At 43.9% G+C, this 12,804-nt stretch overlaps 1 protein-coding gene across 1 annotated transcript in view; it reads left to right on the top strand.

The window, feature by feature from the left end:
• The window catches only part of Csmd1 (CUB and Sushi multiple domains 1), a 1,673,782-nt gene that overhangs the window by 266,852 nt on the left and 1,394,126 nt on the right, over positions 1-12,804 (top strand). The gene's annotated exons all lie outside the window — the stretch shown is intronic.

The raw sequence follows: 12,804 nt of genomic DNA, 5'->3' as shown, positions 1-12,804 counted from the left end.
CCTCCAGAATTCCCTGTGCCCAGGCTCCTCTTGGCATGCTCAGGTGAGCCCCTTTCCTCTCTGTATCCCACGGTGTCAAGGTTGGAGATGGTTTATGCTTCTCCCTCTTCCCTTCCTGTCTGCTCTTTGAGGACACCACCTTGTTGCAGACCAAGAGCATCTCTTGCTCATGAAAGTACACCAAGGACTGACCACAGCCCCTCATATTTCAGAACTCAGGTATTTGCTAAATGAATAAAAGACACTTGAGGACTGAGCAACAGCAAGACTCAGAATTGCAAAGGAAAATTAGTAACTTCGGGAGGAAGTGTGCTTGCAGAATATGGCAGCACCCAGCAGGTGTTTATGGCTGGACAGAACTTGAGACGGTCTGCTGCTGCTGATCTTTGCTCCAGGAACCGCAGAGGACAGAAGATGACAACCTGGCATGGACTGATGAGGTGTCAATGGGATACGGCTGTGGGACCAGTGGATCAGTAATTAACCGAGGGGACTAGTAGTTATGTCTAGCAGAGAGCATCCTGATGGGGATATGGCACGTGGCTGCCAAGGTAGAAAGAGAATTCATGGATTCAAAGGAGGTGCCGTTAGAGAAGCAAAGGAGAGGGCACCATATTTGACATGCGGGTATCCTGGTGTGCAGGTAGCTGAGGGCTTCCCAGGCACGCAGGACTCTCAGATATAAAATGGTGATGCTCAGGGCGAACCAGGATGACCAGTGGCCCCTCAGCTCTGTGACTGCTCCCACCCTGTTCCTCAAGTGCACATGCTCTGCAGTCAGAGCTCCGGAGGGTCCCTCCATGGTCCATAAGCCCTTCCCCACCTTCCTTCCCTCCCGCCTTCCCCTGGCTGCCCCTGTCCTTCAACTCAGAAGTCACTTGGGATTTTCTCATCCACCACTTGACTCCCATGTCCCAGTACAACCACGAAGCTCCAAACCACTTCTTCAACATTTTAAAATTTGGCCACAAAGAATAACCAGAATGTGTATTTGGAAAGTAGAGCCTAAGTTTTTGTTTCAATTTTTTCTTAGTACTGTCTTCTTTTTTTCTGTACTTTTAATTTTCTCTCCGAGTTTAAGCCTTTCTCGCAATTAAGAAATTTATCATGTTAAGACTTCAGTTTCAAGAGCTGCTCCTTGGCCAAGTCCATCAGCACAAGTCCCCTGTGGGCCCAGGAGAGAACAGTGGTTTCCAGGGAGGGCCCCGGGGAAGGGGCTAATGGGGGACATCACCAAGCTAATGGCAGCTGGTCTGTGGACTGGGTTGTATGCCCAGGTTTCAGTGTCCAGGATGGTGTGACTGAGCCCTGAGGGCAGGAGGTATTTGGATGGATTTCACAAGGTGGCAGAAGAAAAGAGATGCAGTTTATATGCAATAAACTGAATATAGGGAATGAGGTGAGAAGTTTCCAAGACCTAAGTTCAAGCTTTCTGCCAAATTAGAGAAACGTCTTTGAGAAATGTGAAAATACTGGCTGATTTAAAACCTTTTGGACTTTATCTGTTGTGGTTAGATTTGAACAAAGATTTATAGGTCAAGAGTTGAGAATTCCAATCTACACAATCCCAGGATGGTGCACCTTAACAAAATTGGGTTGAAATAAGCCCAGCTGAAGGGGCAGGAGACCTTCCTTCCACTCCATTAGGGCAGTCTTGACAGGTGAAGATGCATTGCAGAAAATAAATAAATTTTTGCTGCTGTTTCTGGAAGAAGAAATGTGCCGGTTTCATAAGATAACATAACAAATGGAGTTTGCAGGACAGGACCCTTGTCGCAGAACTTAAGGTCAGAAGAGGGGAAAAGTCCAAATGACCTTCGAAGGTGTTGAGCTCATCAGTGATAAAATTGTCAGGAGGGGTGTTATCAAGATGAATATAAGGACCAACACCTTGCAGGAAGCTGGTTGCTTTCGTAATCGGTGTCTGTTTAGGTGAGTCGGCCGTGACTTTGAAGTAACAGCCCAGGGTGGAGGTTATCAGGAGAGAGAATTACAGGCAGGCTTGCAGCTGGAGTGCTGCCTTCCACCCATTCATTCTGCTGACAGGCTGGCTCCCAGTTTAATTTCTGCTTAGCAGTACATCACTAGGAGTTTGTTGCTGATTTGCAGTTTCCTTTGGTGACATTCTTTGATTCTTGAGCTGCCTTCCCTGGCAGTGAAGATGTCCCGTACTACTTCATGCTGACATAAAAATGAAAAAAATCATTAGAAAATATCCAGGCACCGTTTTAGAGGTGCATCTTTCAAAGCAAGACCTAATAAGTATTCCAGGATCTCAGATCCCTTTGAGAAGACTGTGACCAAGTGACAGGACTGAAGAAGTCCAACGGCAAGCGCTGCGATTCTTTTGCTAAGGTACTAATGCTTATGTAAACAATCACATTCGCATGATTTAGGAAACAGCATCACTTTTACTGATAGATAACCCCTTGGTTTACTATTTATCCTTTCTCTGAAATATAATTTCATGACATAGTAGATAGATAGAATTCCATCCCCTTCAAAAAGTCACAATGATTTTAATTTATTCTGCAATAAAAGTTTTAAACATAAAACTTCTGATGTTTCCTGAAATCTGCAACCTTTTAGCTTGGCTCTTTGATCTTGGGAATCTGGATGTGCTAGCAACATGACCCAGTTTGATTTATTCAAGCACAATACAGAGAAAGAAGCAGCTGCTTTAGTTTGTACATTGCTGCTTACCTGAGTCAGGCCATTTAACTGTGTCTGGATGGTGCCGAAAGGTCAGGAAGTCTGGAGAGCTCAGAGGGCTGCAGTAGTCATCTCGAATTCCCAGCCTGGCGGTCAGAGTCAGCATGTGACGTCCTTGAGTGGAACAGAGCGACAGACTGCTGGCCGGGGCTGGGCAGCTCCTACCCGCAGGACATCTGCGAAGCCTCAAGCCCGCCCTGCCCTGTAAACTCGCTTCTGCACATTGACGATACCTGCCACTCTTCCTTGAATGAGGATTCTTCTTTCTACCTGTGGAGTGACTTGAACCATTCATGAGAGCGTTCAGTTCCTCGGCATCTAGGGTACCATGCAAGGTCCTACTGGAACCCCACAGAGGATCTCCACACGGGGAGGACTTATCCATGGTGTGTTAAGATCGTGCACAACCTCAGAAATGAAAAGATGTACCCATTTGTGTACAATGAATCAAAATGCAGTCTGTAAAATTAAAAAAATAAATAATTTTTAAAAAGCTTGGGTACAGAAATAGCCGTGGTCAAGGGTGGCCTGTGTGGTTCCTGGTGGCAAGAGGAGAGCGAGGACATTGGGCAGAAAGTGACTCGACTTTGGGGGCTCAGACAAGTTCTTCTCTCCATCTTCTTGTTCTTTAAAGGACAAAATCTCTCACTGGATTGTGCTTGGAAGTTTTTCTACAGTTTGTATTGAACAAAGAATATTCAAAATAACACATACAGTACCTGAAAAATAGTCCATGAAATTGTTCAAGAAATATTTCAGGAAGTAACCTACCTTTTTAAACAAATGTTCCAGTGTAAACGTATACCTAATAAATCATGTTTTTTGGTTCTTATGTAATGTACGGACAACTTAAGATGCCCAGGTAACATTCAAAGTAGAAAAAAATCATCCAGGAAAGTATTATTAGAGGTTGAATCTTAGCCAGTAATGCCCACATGTCCAGTTCCATATGTCCCAAACTAGGACACTGGTAAACTGTGCCTTAATGGGTACTGTTATAACGAAGAATACTGCATGCCAAGTCATCCAGCAGTTAGTCTTGAGAACAAAATCACGCACACACTGAAGTTCCCAGATCTGGGGCCTGTTCCACTGAGGAATCCAGGAATCATGACCGACTTCTCTATTGTTGAGAATGAATTAATCCATAAAGATGCAAAAGTCTTCTTTGGCTGTTTCTATGTTTCTCAAATGCTTGTATTCATGTGAGCAGACGACCTAGTCTTGTATCTTACTCTATATGGTTGATATCAGAATTGGAATATGGCTATTTTTTCAAAAGTAAGAAAATGAATATTTTAATGGGCGATCACATTTCCGTGTCGTTAAGATACTGATAGGAGTCGAGGAATTTGAAACCTTATTTCTCCTGTCTGAGGCTTATGTGACACCGGACCATCTGTGATGGTCATAGAACCATTCTCACAAATAATGGGGAGTCGTGAGTTAGGGGCTCTCCCTGCTCTAATTGACATGCTCTGCAAGGTAATGAGATGGTGTTTGGAAAGCCCTGCAGGGATCGCCAGGGAAAGACATGTAAACAGGAACATTGTTGCCAGCTACCCCCACCCCATAGGCCTCGGATGCTCTGTGGAATAGAAGGCGGGAAGGCTCACATTTTGACTGCTGCTTAGCTGGAGACCATTTAATTAAGAGCCATTTTGGAGGGTTTTCCTTGGTATTTTAATGAAATTCAATCCATCATGCTTATTATCACAGTGCCAGCGTTTGGGCCTGCTGGCAGCGGGGAACACGGGTGATCTCCCTCTCGGTATGGCGTCCTAGGTGGCACTTCATTAATTAGGCTGTGATCAGCATCACAGCCTAATCATTCTGAGCATCCATAGCTTCTTAGTTAATGGCAGTTGATCTTCAGCCCAAGTTTATGCTTATTTATTCCCACGAGAGGGAAGCGTTATGTTAGATCAGTCCTCATATTGGAATGTGCATGAGTCTGAGAATTAGGATGCAAGAGTTGATATTCAACAGCCAAAGAACCTATGCTCTTCTAGAACATTCTGAACCAAATTCTATAGCCAAACAGCTTTAGAAGGCCATAGAACTGGGACAGAGAGCAAGGTGACCTTAGAACAATCAACTAGGTGTCTTCCTAGGAAGGAGCAGTATATGTGAATGCAAGTCAGATGGAAGCAAGCTGAAGCAGAAAATGCTCCAGGCACCACGAATTAATAACCAGAATGGAAAACGGGGGCCACCGCATTTCCTCCTAACTTATTCAGATTGACTCCTTAATACACAGGACACAGGTGTGTGTGTGTGTGTGTGTGTGTGTGTGAGAGAGAGAGAGAGAGAGAGAGAGAGAGAGAGAGAGAGAGAAAGAGAGAGGCATTAATGGGGGAGACTCAGAAGTGTCAGAAGGACCCAGGTATGAAGAGGGAGGTGCCTTGCAAATGTGACTGACTTGGAAGATCATGGAGATCTTCAGAATGAGCAGCAGCCCATTCTAAGCCAGTAAAGAAAGTCATTACCCTCACAGAGAAGGTACTTACAGAACAAGGAACCTCGCTTGTTCCACTCTCCTGCTGGTCGTATACAATTTCTCCAACTTTCCCCCATATGATCCCAGGGACAGTGCCAGAGGTCGTGCCCCTCAGTGTATTCTCCACAGTTTGCTTCTAACTTGACCAGGTGGAGAGTTAATATTGGCTAAAATGATCATGATTGCATTAAAGTTCTTTATTTCCTGTTTTAATAGGTATTTTTCTATGACATTTGCAGGATACAGCACATGACTTAATTGACTTAAATCCAATTGAATTGGCTGCACCGCCATCCATCTATCTGCCTCCTAGTGTTTACACACTGTCCCCAGCTCAGCTCCTCCTCCCACCTCTGAGGGTCAGCGTCTGGGTGGCAGAAGGCCCATCCCTGGCTCTGGGCTCGGACCAGGCCTGCTGCCTCCCTGGCAGTAGAGCTGTCTTGGTACTGACGGCCCATCTTGTCTGTCACAGCAGTGACAGCTCCAGTGACCCCGGGAGCTCGGGCACGGGATCGTGCCAGGCTCAGTCGTGTTCCCTACACCTCAGACGTTGGTCATGGAGCTCGCTGGCCACCTGCCACCTGCCAGTCTCTTGAAGGGTCAGGCACCTCCCTGCACGCTGCCTAGGACTGGGCACAGGGCTCGTCCACGTCCAAGAGTCTCCTCCCTGCTTACAGTGTGCTTCCCGCAACCCACCTAGGGCTTCATGGCCCTAAACTTCCAAGTAGGACTGAGGGCAGGAGAAAGCCCTCCTCAGGTTCATAGCTGTGGTCCCTGCAAAAAAGGCAGAATAATAAGAGAAAATGATACAGACGCGTTTGACACATGTCGTACACGACGCAGGACCTTCACATGGAAGTGGAGACCCACAGACACAGGTCGACCTGCGTAGCTTCATGCTCGGGTTTGGTGGAGAGGGGCAGCTGTGGTGTGACGGCAGACGGGCGAGCTAATGGTGACAGACGGGGACCTGGCGAGGCCTGTTAGTTCAGGCTTCTCTGTGTCCTGTGTCTGCAGAGGTAGGGGTGCTGCTTTCCTTCGTGCCGAGGGAGGACGGGCCTCCTGTGCGGGTCTTAGGACCTGCCCTGGGACAATGGGAAAGTCAGGGAGGTCTCTGCTTCTGTGTTTTCGTGACAGCACGTCCTGTTCCCCATTGGCTGGGAAGGATGTGAGGGGGGGGTGTCTGTTTCACCCAGCCCCTGAGGAGGAGGCATGGGATACTTCTCTACACCTGACCAGAGGGAAGGCCAAGGCCCTGGGGTTAGGGAGCCTGTCCCAGCCCTGTCCCAGCCCTGAGGGAGGGAGACGGGGAGGCAGTCCTGACTGTTCCTCTTGTGGAGTTCTGAGGAGAAGCTGGAACTGGGCACCTCAGTGGGCAGCAAGTCCATAAGGAAGCAGTGGTTGACAACCAGCGTAGTCCAATGTCCCTTCGTAGGAGACCTTTGAATTAATGCTGAGAAAATAAGGGTTTAAAGCCAGCAGGCCATGCAGCTTGACTTGTGACGGCATTGTGTCCTGTGCTTGTGAAGTTAACGCTAAAGCCGCGACTCCTGTTCTCCATGGTGGACATCCAGGTCCCTGCTCAGGGCAAGCAGTCTCACCCACCTGACACGAGCATGTCGCTCTTGCCAACAGCTGGAAGGGCAATTCCTACAAAGACTGTGAAGAGCATATAGGAGACCCTCACTGAATTTTCAGATATGGTCCATTTCACCATCTTATTTCAACTAAGAGCTACTGATCGACCTGGTGTTAATGAGCTCATGTTTACATGACTTGATGGTGTGTGTGTGTGGTGTGTGTGTATGTGAGCATGTGTGTGTGCTGATTGTCTCCTACCCATTGCTTTCTTAGCTGCTCTGATTCTTAGTTTCCAATGTCTGTTCTTGTCCACTAATACGTGTCCAGGATGTATATCTATGATATACAATGTATATCCTTCTCCTTTGGGGCTCTATTTTTGTGATACTCGGGGGCAATATGTGTGTTAGCCCTATTAGATAACTAGGTAAGGGCTGAGAACTTCATGCTTAAAGCTGCTGCTTTTCTACTTAGTGCTCAGTTCCCTTTTCTTTCTCCATTACTGTCAGATATTTTTCTGCTGTGAGAGCAAAACAGGGTTTTATTTCAGAAATTGATGAAACATAGAGCATTATTATTCCTGCGTTTTGTAGGGTAGTTCAGTTCGTGGTGGGTGTGGAAAGAAGAGGAGCGCAACTCTTCTTCTCTCATGTTCTTTAACGTGAATAAACACGTATCTCCTTTTCACTTACTATTTTCAAGAACCAAAAAATGTAAAATCAAATTACCTGCAGTTTTTGATCCATCATTTATCATTTAAAATATTTTTTCCTTCATTTTCCTGCCCCTGAAGGGGACAAGGAATGTACTTGGGTGATGTCTAACACATTCTTCCACATGCTTACCTTAGGAACCCTCAGATTATAGGTAACCAGGTAACTGAAGTCAGTGAACTGCAGGTGATCAGGTAATGTCCTGATTTACAGAAAGTGTTCAAAAAGATTATGGAGTCTGAAGCACCCAGGATTTTATTGGGGATACTGGATTTGATCTTAGTGCTCTGGAAAGACAGCACCAGCTTCAAAATTCTTTGTAACTAGTCTAGTCCTTGAGGAATGTGCATTATATGTAAGCTAAGTAATTAGCAACTGCCTAGTTATGGTAAGAAAAATGTAATCACTTCCAGAAGCAAGATGCCAGCTTTGAGCTTGGGAAACTACTGGAATTTGGAGAATAAAAGCAGATGGGAAGAAACAGGCAGGTTATGCATTGTGAAACAAAAAGAAAATTTATTTTTGTCAAGTCCGTTTTCCTATTTTTGTATGATTAAAAACCAGGGCATGTTGACTGTAGAAAGTTATTCAGTGAAGAAGGAAACATTACCGAAGCATCCTGACTCAGAAATGATGTCTTGGTATTTATCGCACTCTTGTATTTGTCTGTGTGCATGCAGACATGAAAAAGTCACCAGTTTATATCCTGACCCTGCTTTTTTCCTTATACAAAGATCCACATATTTTTACATGTTTTTGGCAAATCATTTTAAACATTGTGAAACGCCACAATACTAATGTACAATAATTCCTTTAACTAATACCCATTCAGTGATGTTGAGAGTCCCTTAGATTTCACTATCAGAAATAAACTTTTGATTAAAATTCTTAAGTATATGACACTGGGCTCATTTTTCTAACTGGTCTTCCCTATGAAGTTCCTGAACGAGCTTAGTGATCCAAAAAAGGAAATAGCAGTCCCAAGGCCTCAATGCTCACTCCAGTCAGAATGGCAATTATCAAGAATACAAGCAAGAATACAGTTGAAGTTCTGGTATTGCAATACCCCATGCTTCACTCTTCCTGCTAAGGATTGCTTTAGCTATTCTGGATTTCTTATTCTTCCAGATGAATTTCATGATTGCTTGCTCTATTTCTGTGAGGTACGTCATTGGGATTTTAATTGGAATTGCATTGAATCTGTATAGCACTTTTGGTAGGATGGCCATTTTGACAATATTAGTTCTGCCTATCCAAGAACATGGGAGATCTTTCCAACATCTAAGGTTTTCTTTAATGTCTTTCTTTAGTGTTCTGTAGTTGTCATTGTAGAGGTCTTTCACCTCTTTTGTTAGATTGATTCCCAAGTATTTTATTTTATTTTTTTAGGCTATTGTGAATGCTGTAGTTTTCCTAACTTCTCTTTCTGAAGATTCATCACTTGCGTATAAAAATGCACTAGATTTATGAGCATTGATCTTATATCCTGCTACTTTACTGAATTCACTTAGGAGTTCTAAAAGTTTTCTGGTGAAATTTCCTGGTTCCTCTAAATATATAATTACGTCATCAGCAAATAGAGATAGTTTGAGTTCTTCTTTTCCTATTCGTATCCCTTTAATTTCTTTGGTCTGTCTAATTGCTCTGGTTATAGTTTCAAGGACGATGTTGAATAGAAGTGGTGAAAGAGGGCATCCCTGCCTTGTTCCAGATTTTAGGGGGAATGCTTTCAGTTTTTCACCATTTAGAATGATATTGGCCATGGGCTTAGCATAGGATAGATGTTGGTGAGGGTGTGGGGGAAAAGGTTCACTCAATCATTGCTGGTGGGACTGCAAATCGATGCAATCACTCTGGAAAGAGGTATGGAGATTCCTCAGAAAACGTGAAATGGAACTGCCATTTGACACAGCTATCCCACTCCTTGGTTTATACCCAAGGGATTTAAAAGCAGCATACTACAGTGACATAGCCACATCAATGTTTATAGCAGCTCAACTTATAAAAGCTAGATTGTGGAACCAACCTAGGTGCCCTTCAACAGATTAATGGATAATTAATGGTATATATACACAATGGAATATGACTCAGCCTTAAAGAATGAAATTATGGCACTTGCTGGTAAATGGATGGAACTGGAGACCATGATATTAAGTGAAATAAGCCAATCCCAAAAAGCAAAGGCTGAATGTTTCCTCTGATATGTGGATGCTAATTCTCAATATGAGGGTTGAGAGCTAGGGAAGAACAGAATTATTTTGGATTAGGTAGAGGGGAGTGAGGGGAGGGGAGGCTGTGAGTAGGAATGACAGTAGAATGAATCTGCCATCATTACCCCGTGTACATATGTGACTACACGACTGGTGTGGTTCTACATTGCATACAACCAGAGAATGAGAAAGCACACTCCATTTATGTAGGGCCATGGCTTTCCTCAGAGCCTGGACTCAGGAGCCTCCCCTCTCTATGAGAGGCAAGATCATTTCCTGGCTCTGAAGAAAGAGCTTCTCAACTTCTCCACGGAGGACAGTTCAGCAGACTCTCAATGCCCAGGTCTCCTGTCTTAGCTCAGTGCCCAGGAGAGTTGGGCCATCTCTCCATGTTGAGACCACCTTTCCAGGAACTGGGCAGCTGGCTCCCCTGGTCAGGCATGCCCTATAGTCTGTGAGGAGTGTGTGGTTGTGGGCTGGGCCAGAGGGCACTGGCGTGGGACATAGCTCCACAGGGGCCTGGTGTCTGGTAGGCGCTCGGGTCCCTTTTGTTTCTCTGTGCCTTCATGCCTTTAGCATACATTTCTGAAATGACTCTTTTGTAATCCTAACTGTTTCATGAACTTATGGCCTTAGAAGAAGAAAACTGTGCAGAAACATATTGGCACATCCCAAGTAGCAGTTCTGAGCGCTCAGCTTTAGTCACAAGCCAATAGTGGCAATATAACTGGAACTAAGTTTCTTATTTTTCACTGTCCCCCCTCCCTGATATGGTGGGCTGCATTTATCCTTCCACTTTCATCAGAAGTGAGAGCGTGAGTGTGCAGATGACGTGTGAGGACATGGGGGTACAGAACAGTGCTTCCCAGAGGAGTAACCTCTCCCTAGAGACCACCCAGAGCTCCTAGACTGTAAGTGGACATGCATTCACTACTGATTACCTTTTGAATAAGAACATCTTAATACATTGACCTAATGAGAAATCATATTATTATATAGGTTCTTCATTTAAATGCACTTATTAAGCATTTAAACCTTTCCTAACATTAAGACAGCATGAATAGGACCAATAGTACAGAATCAGGGTAAAATTTTGCCAAAATAAAAAACCACTTGCTATTGTTGTGTATAGTATCTTAAAGTCAAAATACTTTTAAAAATACCACGCATGTATGTGAAACTTTTCATATTGCATAGTGTGCTCTTGCACTAAATTATTTTCTTTAAATGTCATTGTAGGAATTGGGTGTCCTCCGTAGACCAAATATTAACAAAAGTTATAAGAAATAATCTCAATTTGAAAAGTGCTAAATGCATGAAGGACAAATCTACATAACAATTTGTTTAAATAAATTCTGCATAATCAAAAGTTCTTTACTAATGAAAGGGCATTCTAAAATGCAGAGAACGCTTGTCGACTTAGGCTGGTTGACGTGGTGCTGGAGTGAGTTCATCTTACCAAAGTCCAGTGACTGGAAGAGCTGGGATTTCGCTAAGAAGGGGAAAAGCAGGAAACAGATACAAGGAAGGAACAATAACACCCACTAAAATCAGCAAATCCTCTTGGCTGCTTCACCTCTTCTCTATGGCAGTACCTTTTGCCAAGTTCAAGACCACAGGAAGGAAGCGGCAAGCAAAGCAGAGCAAGGTGACCCTCCAGTACCTGGTCAGGGTCACGGACTCCTTCATTCCCTAAACCGAAGGCCACTCCCCTGCCAAGGAAGGTGCACCACCTCCTGGGTTTCCTTGGCAGCTCCTGCCTGTGGCAGAAGCTCTGTGGCTTCACCTTCATTATTCAGGAGGGACACTGAACATTTTTGATGACATAGCCACAAAACAAGTAATTTTTCTGACATCACAAATGCCCTTCATGTGTGTCTGTGTGTGTTCTGAATCACATTAAAAACTGTCTTCCACGTGCCGACCGGCAGTCAGGAGCTCACTCCCGGGGCTCCACATTCTCCCCTTTCCACCCACCCCGAAATCAAACACATTCGTGCCCCAAGAGACATCAGGTGTGGAAGTACAAGGGTGAGCGCATGGTCCTCCCTGGAGGTAGTTTCAAAGGGTGAAGGAAATTCACCAGAAAGTGCACTCCTGTTGGCGAGTAATATCAGCGAGGAAAGATCTGAGGTTGGATGCTGACCTGCGCTTCTGGATCCCTACTACTTTCTAGGCTCATTTGGCTAGGTAGCATGTCCCTGTGAAATCTCAGTGATCACTTAACACGTATTTGTCAGAGTCTGCTGAAGCAGGGGGACAACATGCACTTTGCAGTGCACAAATTGATCTGGATACCTTCCCGAGCACAGGGCCAATTTGAACAACAGGGTGATGTATGTTTTCAGTTGCCCATTGACCAAATATTACACAATTTCTAAATGATTTGGAAACTATGTTTAAGTCATGCTAACAGTATACATTTGTACACATCACTTGCATACATTGTTCAGAATAGAGTACTTGAGGAATTCTCAAATAAATTACAGACTTTTATAGCTGATATTTGGAAATATGGTTTTGAATCTGCATTGCTATGGAGAAAACAACTAGTAATTAATTAGGGGAATAGCCATCCATCTTCAAAATCAATAAATGAGTCTTTCAACTGCATATGCATTTTATATTATTTATGCACATATTACTTAGGTTTAAGGCTCATTTAAAAAATAAGTAGTTACAGAAGCCAATAAATTTAGACCCCAGAAACATTTACTGAGCACCTGGGTTGGTTTAGACATTATCACTGAAGAATAAAGATGATTAAAAGGACTCACAACAGTCTTCATACTGAGAAAACAGATTTCCCTGGACCCAACATAGACATTTTGGGCCCAGTGTCAGAGGAAAAGTCTAGACTCATCAAATTCCAAAGTAGTTTGGAATGGATGGAGACAAGGATAGCCAGTGAAAAACAAAAACAGATCTGAATCATTACTTTGACTTGCTCCTAGGCACAATATCTATTATATTTTTAATTTCAACAATACCCAAGAAAGGTATAATTTTTAAGGTTTATCAAAAGTTGGAGATGAGCTAAAAATAATTTTAAAGCATTGCTCAGTCAGAAGTTGTTTCCTGAGGAGAG

This window comes from Sciurus carolinensis, chromosome 4, assembly GCF_902686445.1.
Source record: "Sciurus carolinensis chromosome 4, mSciCar1.2, whole genome shotgun sequence".
In the NCBI taxonomy this organism is placed as follows: Eukaryota; Metazoa; Chordata; class Mammalia; order Rodentia; family Sciuridae; genus Sciurus; species Sciurus carolinensis.
The sequence above is the reverse complement of the archived record's forward strand: the minus strand, read 5'-3'. Positions and strand labels throughout refer to the sequence as shown.